The sequence below is a fragment of the Terrapene carolina genome, unplaced genomic scaffold (genome assembly GCF_002925995.2).
Source record: "Terrapene carolina triunguis isolate 2854851 unplaced genomic scaffold, T_m_triunguis-2.0 Scaffold68, whole genome shotgun sequence".
Classification (NCBI taxonomy): Eukaryota; Metazoa; Chordata; order Testudines; family Emydidae; genus Terrapene; species Terrapene triunguis.
The window spans coordinates 15,869,528-15,876,755 of NW_020664419.1; the positions used below are offsets into that span (position 1 = coordinate 15,869,528).

At 40.3% G+C, this 7,228-nt stretch overlaps 1 protein-coding gene across 5 annotated transcripts in view; it reads left to right on the forward strand.

The window, feature by feature from the left end:
- Positions 1–7,228, forward strand: part of CACNA2D1 (calcium voltage-gated channel auxiliary subunit alpha2delta 1) — a 658,640-nt gene that overhangs the window by 543,020 nt on the left and 108,392 nt on the right. The gene's annotated exons all lie outside the window — the stretch shown is intronic.

Here is a 7,228-nt window from a genome sequence, read left to right on the forward strand (position 1 = left end):
CCCATGTAGATCCTGGCTGACCCCTAGTCTTTCCCAATCAGTCAGACACATCTGCCCCTGTCCCCATGTGTCCCTGCACCCCCACTCAGCCACCCCCACCTCGCAGCGTCCCTCCACCCCCACTCCCATTCAGCGCCTGTCCCAGATTGTCCCCCCACTACCCCTTCTGAACTCCAGTCTATGTGACCCCCCAAGCAGCCCCATGTGACCATTCTGTTTTTCCTGGCCCCGGAGGCAGGGTACTATGAGGGACGCAACCTCTGCTCTCTCCCTATCAACTGCTGACTGCTATGGCCAGTGAGTGGTGAGCCTGCTGCCTCTGCTCTGGTGCCACAGAAGCCCTTGGTGGGCAAAAGGCATAATAGCAGAGCCTCTCCAGCAGAATGTATTTTCTGCAGAGAAAAAAAAATCTGCAGGACACATGAATTCTGCACATGCGCAGTGGCACAGAATTCTCCCAGGAGTACTCTTTATAAACCATAATGCATTAAGCTTTCCTGTAACCCCAGTGCTATAGGTAGCTATTATCCCTGTACTACAAATGAAGAACATGAGATACAGGAAGATTTAGTGACTTGCTGAAGGCCACACAAGTCACCGCTGTGCATGTGGGGACACACACACTTGCACAATCTCTCCCCTTTTTCCCCACTGGCATTCCTGTGTTAAGCAGTGAGCCATTTGTTTTCATGACTGTATGTAACATCCATACAAAACAGACAATAAGGGAGTTTTGTACATGAACATTTATTTGCCTAAAGCTTTCAGGATCACAGGTTTGCAGGGCTATAGTTCTGGCTAACAGTTCCCAATATATGCCATTTCACTACTCTTCTCTGTTTTGTTTATCTCTGTTGATATGTATGCCTCCATAGCTGATATTTTCTTTGTAATACCAATTAATGGGGTTTTTTTAATCTAGCAGATATAGACATAAGTAGATCGGATAGCTAGAAACTGAAGCTACATAAATTCAGACTAGAAATAAGGTGAATATTTTTAACAGTAAAAAACTGGAACAGCTTACCTAGGGATGTGGTAGATTCTCTGTCACCTGAACTCTTTAAATCAAGATTAGAGGTCTTCCTAAAAGATGTGCTATAGTTCAACCAGGAGTTATGGACCCAATGCAGAAATCACGGTCTCAAATTCTATGAGTTATGTTATTCGGGTCATGCCGAATCCTCACTCAATATTTTTCAATGTAAGTTTCTTCATAATTAAGATAGTTTTAACTCTCCCAATGTCTCCTGATGGATCTGTAGTCAGTGTAGTGCAAGTAGCTAGGCATTCGGTCCCCAACTCAGCAAGATGCTTGGTATCTTTAGCACATGAACAGTCCCTTTGACTTCAGTGGAACTATTCATGTGCTGAAAGCTGGGCATGTACCTTGCTGAATTGGGGCCCAGGAATCCAGGGCCTGTTTCTGTCTCTGATGATGACTCACTGTGTGACCCTGAACAAGTTCCTTCACTTGTTTTCAGCCTCGCTCCCAATCTGCAATATGGATATAAAGCCTCCCTCACAGTGGTGTCACGAGCTTTAGTTAATCTTTGTGTATTACTTTGAGACTTTTGAATGAAAGGTAGTCCATAAGTACCAAGTATTTTTTAAAACTGGTAATTAACAATAAGCTACATTGCACTTACAGCTGGAGTTGTAGCTACTCAATTCTAAGGCATACTGACTGTGCAGCCTGCTCAAATTATACATGGAAATTTCATGCTATCCTACCTCTTTTCTGTGCCTGATAGCGTTTATTATAACACAACAAAACCAAAAGAATAGTTACTAAATGACATTGTGTGAAAGAGGCATGAACGAGTGTGAGTCATTTTAGTGTTTTCCATTTGCAACTGTGTTTTAGGACTGGAAATAGGGTAAAATGTCCACCTAAGACAGGTGCAGTTTTATAATGCTAAGAAATGAATCACACTCTATCCCACATTGTGTCCAAGTACACAAGTTTAAGAAAGACAACAAATTCCTCAGCCATGCATGGGAAATGAAATGTATGGGTATTGTCCATCACACAATTTGATACTGCCTACTAAATAAAATTTGTGGATGATAGTGGCCACCTTGTTGGAACATATGCCGTAATTAAGCACATTTTCTGATACAATTAATTGTAATGCAAGCGACTCATATCTGATTAATTTTATAAATCTTCTGGTTTAAGTTTCAGTAAATGCCAACATTCCTTTTCCTTATCTAATAATGTACTAGCAAAAATGCATGTATTATTGCTTTGCACCAAAGTGACTTTGAAAGTACAATGAGTACAGTTTTTGACGTGTGGCACTTAAAAAGCACAAGGTTTATTCAAGGAAAAAGAAAATGCTTTTTCAATCAAGTAAACATCTTCACATTCTTGAAGGTGAATTTGTGGTTGAAAAATATAATTAAAGACATTAAAAAATATATTACAGCAAAAGATAGAATGAGGGTAATCAGTGATTTGTACTGGCAAATTCATCTGTCTGAACTCCTAATACAAATAACCACACTATTGTAGCAAGGTTCTGGTGTTTCTCAAAGTAATATCTTAATGCAAAAGTTATTAGTACTAATTCAAGATCTCATGGTCTATCTGGTGACAAGGATAAGCATTATTTCTGGAATGTTAAATGTGTATATATATATCTCTCTCTCTCTTTGTCAACATCTATAATTAAAGTTTAGACTGGCAGAGGATAAAAGTAAAGCCACTGGCACATGCATTCCAAGATTAGAAAATTAATATTTGTATCTTGCAAAGAAATAGCCACAGAGAATAGTGTAGCCTTTTAAAGACTATATAGTAAGCTGTGTTCATGCAAGATATGATTAAACTTCTCACTGGTTATGATTATCGTCCTGATTCTAGTACTTTTACTCCAGGCTACTTATGCCACAAGTAGTCATTGAACTTAATAGGGACTAAGTTACAGACAGATTCTATTCAAGATGAGTTAGGTTATCAGAATCTGCTTCCATGTATTTTTCAGTAATAGCGTTAGAGTAACAAAATGCAGCTGAGCTGTGTAATGCGCATAAGACAGAACCAAGTGGTGGTATCTTTTCTTGAATGATATGCATTCATGTTTGAGCATTTTTCCCTATGCTTAGCAAAGGGGTTGTAAAAGAAAAATCTTTACGTTGTTCACTATTGTTGCATAGTACAGTGAATCACTGTTACCTTGGAGATGTAACTTTTTTGGCTGCCAGTCTGAGATTGTGGAATGAATCCCCGAGGAAGTAGGGGTCATCACAAACCTCTCCTCTTTCTACTCCAAGTGCAAGGCACATTTCTTCAACCCTGTCTTCTCTAACATAAATATACATTTAAAAAAAAAAAACAAATGAGACACACACTGCGCACACTTCTCTCCCTAGAGAGAGAAGGGGAGAACAAACAACATATGATAGATTTTAATCACATTGCTTAATGCACTACTGGAAGATGCTCAGATGCTACATTAATGACTGCAGTATAATAATGCCTTTATGAATAGAGTAGAATTAAAAAGAACAAGGAGTACTTGTGGCACCTTAGAGACTAACAAATGTATTTGGTCATAAGCTTTTGTGGGCTAAAACCCAGTTCATCAAATGCAAGGAGTGGAAAATACAGTAGGAAGATGTATATAACAGTACATGAAAAGATGGGAGTTGCCTTACCAAGTGGGGGGTTAGTTCTAATGAGACAATTTAATTAAAGTGGGGTATTATCAACAGGATGAAAAATCACTTTTGTAGTGGTAATCAGGGTGGCTCATTTCAAACAGTTGACAAGAAAGTGTGAGTAACAGTAGGGGGAAATTAGCATGGGGAAATTAGTTTTTAGTTTTTGTAGTGACCCATCCACTCCCAGTCTTTATTCAGGCCTAATTTGATGGTGTCCAGTTTGCAAATTAATTCCAGTTCTGCAGTTTCTTGTTGGAGTCTGTTTTTGAAATTTTTTTATTGAAGAATTGCCACTTTTAAATCTGTTATTGAGTGTCCAGGGAGGTTGAAGTGCTCTCCGACTGGTTTTTGAATGTTATAATTCTTGACATCTGATTTGTGTCCATTTATTCTTTTGTGTAGAGACTGTCCAGTTTGGCCAATGTACATGGCAGAGGGGCATTGCTGGCATATGATGGTATATATCACATTGGTAGAATTAGTGTAGAATTAGGTAGAGTAGAATTAGTTATACTGTAATATGTACCTTATGTTGGAAGACTTATTACCTGTCCATAGTACAAAAAATGCCATCTTCTCCTTTATTCAGATCAGATTATGTTACTCCATATTGTTGCTTCCCCTCCAAGCTGAACTCACTTTAGTTCTCAAAGTATTTCCTTCTTGGTGTGAATCGCTTTGTCATTCTTTGGCATGTAAAGGAGCTAAGCACCTTTTGGCCAATCACACAACATGGCCTATTTACACTTCTTTGCATTGTTTAGTTGTTACTGGAGCTTGACCTTAGCTCAGCCTTCAAGTTGACAAGTCAAAGAAAACAATAAACAGTTTTATAAAACAAAAACAGCAACCCATGAAAATAGAGGTAGGAAAAATGTCCCATTAAATTACTGATTTTCATCAGACATGCCAAACCCATTAAAAAAAACGCAGAAATTTGGCTTGTTTTTTGGCTTAATTGGCTTGTGAGTTGCTTGTTGGTTACTTTTTGGCTTGTTGCTTGTTTGGCTTGTAGCTTGTTGCTCTTTTTTTCTGATCGGCTCCTGGCAAGCAGGGGCAAGGAGCTAGCAGGGACAAGGGTGGGGAGAGAGTCTGGGGTGCACAGTGGGCCCACCACAGTCTCAGACTGCATGCCGGGGGGAATCTAGTCACATAGAGTGTCGAGGTTCTTAGGGATTGGCTTGTTTTGGCCTTGTTTTGAAATGGGATTAGCTTGATATTTGGCTCATTGCGAAAGTTGGCAACTGTGATTTTCATCTGTTTATGCTGGTATATGGCTATATTTCAAGTCACTTTCTGTCTCTTTAAATCTCTTAGTGTGTGAATGCAGATATTGTTATAAAACAAACTTAACCATTAATATTTTGAGGGGACACATTCTAACTTTTCTGCATGCAGGGACCATGTTTGCACAATGGGGTCCTGGGCTATGCCAAAGGCTCTGAGGTGTTACTGCACTAAAAATAATAGTAATGCCTTTGAAATTTAAATTATTCATTGAATCATACCTTGTCACTTTTATAAAGCTATACGTAGTGTAACAGAATACAACTTCACAGGGTGCTATTTAACAATTGGCATGTTTACCTTTACTGTGGCATTCACAGTGCTTGCATTAAACACGGGAAATACCACATTCGCAGTGGTAAATTACAGGAATGAAAGTGGTAAATATTCATTTTGTGTGTGCAGCCAGACTACAGATAACTTCCCTGGAGACAGCAGTATATTTACATATAATGGCCAAGCGAAGCAAGGCCCTTAACTGGATGGCATTTCTCTGATACCCATTACTGCAGGAGGGAACCCTTGGGGACTACTATTCACAACTGGTTAGCAGTAATTATCACACAAATTACAAGCCAGCATAACTAAAGGAACAGCTATTTTCCATAAGCTTAGACAGTGGCATATATCTTTTAAAGAGAATTCTGAAAACCACAGCCCTGACTACTCGCAGCCATTAAAAAACCCGTGACACTTTCATGATAGGGTGCTAGCCCCAATGTGTTGGCCAAATTCCAGTCTGTGTGTGTTCTGTTTTCTGTAATTACCCCAGTAGTTGGAATTAGATGTGGCATTTTTCCACTTTAAGACTGGATTTGTTAGTGTAATTTAACAGCTGTCAAATTCTGCCCAGAGATGCCTGCATTTCAGTAGTAGGTGGGAGTGATTCTTCTGTGTATGTGTGTTTTACATGCATGTGATGGGACTAAAGGGGCGTAATGTAATGTTAACTGGATGAAACTAAGGAAGATTTAGATTGAATGGGTCAGACCCTGAGCTATGTCTGAACTAAGCTTGACATAGTCTAAGGAGGGACAAAGGTTTTAAGCCAACTTTATGCTTCCTGGATGCTAAGCTAGTGTCTGGATTACTCTACTGTACCTCAATTGTTACTTACCCCTAAGGTGACCCAGAAAGTAGGGATTACCATGACAATTTGTCTTGGCCCAGACCATGCCCTCTACTCTGGGAACTGTAATAGGGGTGGTGGTGTAGAAGGTACTGGGCCGGAGGAATCCTCCACTGGCCAGCTAGCCTGGCTTTGCTGTCACTTTGTACTGGGTACTAGCACAGTGCAACTGTAAGGGACCAGAGCATAGGCGGGCTGACCTAGTGGTCACAGCTGGGCTATGGTCCACATGTCAGGGACAGTACTCGATGAACAGGAGTCAGAAGAATCACTAGAGTCAGGGTCAAAGTCAGGCTGGAGTCAGAGACCAGAGATAGTACAAGGCTGGAATCAAGTTCAGAGTCAGGCTGGAGTCAGAGACCAGTGGTGGTATCAGGCAAGAACCAGGGTCAGAGTCAAACTGGGATCGGAGACCAGAGATCAGGAGATGGGATCTGAAGTCGTAGTAGGCCCTAAGTCTTTGTTGTTGACCAGACAACTCCCTGGGGTACCCTCCAGGGTTACATAGGGTAGATGGTAAATCAGAGGGCATCAGGGTCACTCTGGGTCCCTTGGGAAGTACTTCCTGTGGCACCTTCTCCACAGTACTCCCTGGCTGGAGCTCCTCATGGTATCTCGGTAGCACTGTGGGAATGTCAGCTATCTTAGGCTCTGCAGAGTCTGATTCTAGTTCCCACAGCTTTACAGCAACTTAGCTAGGCTAATTTCTAGACTACGTTCCTAACTATGAGATCAATTGAACTGTAGAATGGTTTCCCAAGAGAATTGATAGAAGACCTTTCTTTGGAGACATTTATAAACAAAAGTACTAGAGGGAACAATCCTATAATGGCCAGGGAAGAAGATCTAGTAGGTCACTTTCATTTCTAATTTCCCTGAACCAGCTAATCACATGCAGCTACTTCACTTTCCTCTAGTGAGACAGCAACTATACAAGTAATGGCATCTTCTCAGGGCACCGTAATGTTCACAGCTACTTCTTTGAAATATATTACATTAGTCCCTTGTGATATGAGGCCATTCTCCAGTGTTATCTGTTAATATTAGTGATGACTTTCACTCAGAGACTTTAAAAAATGGAAATGAATCAGTTTTTTTGGAGAAACTGATAGATAAATAAAAACACTGAATCAGAAGAAACAT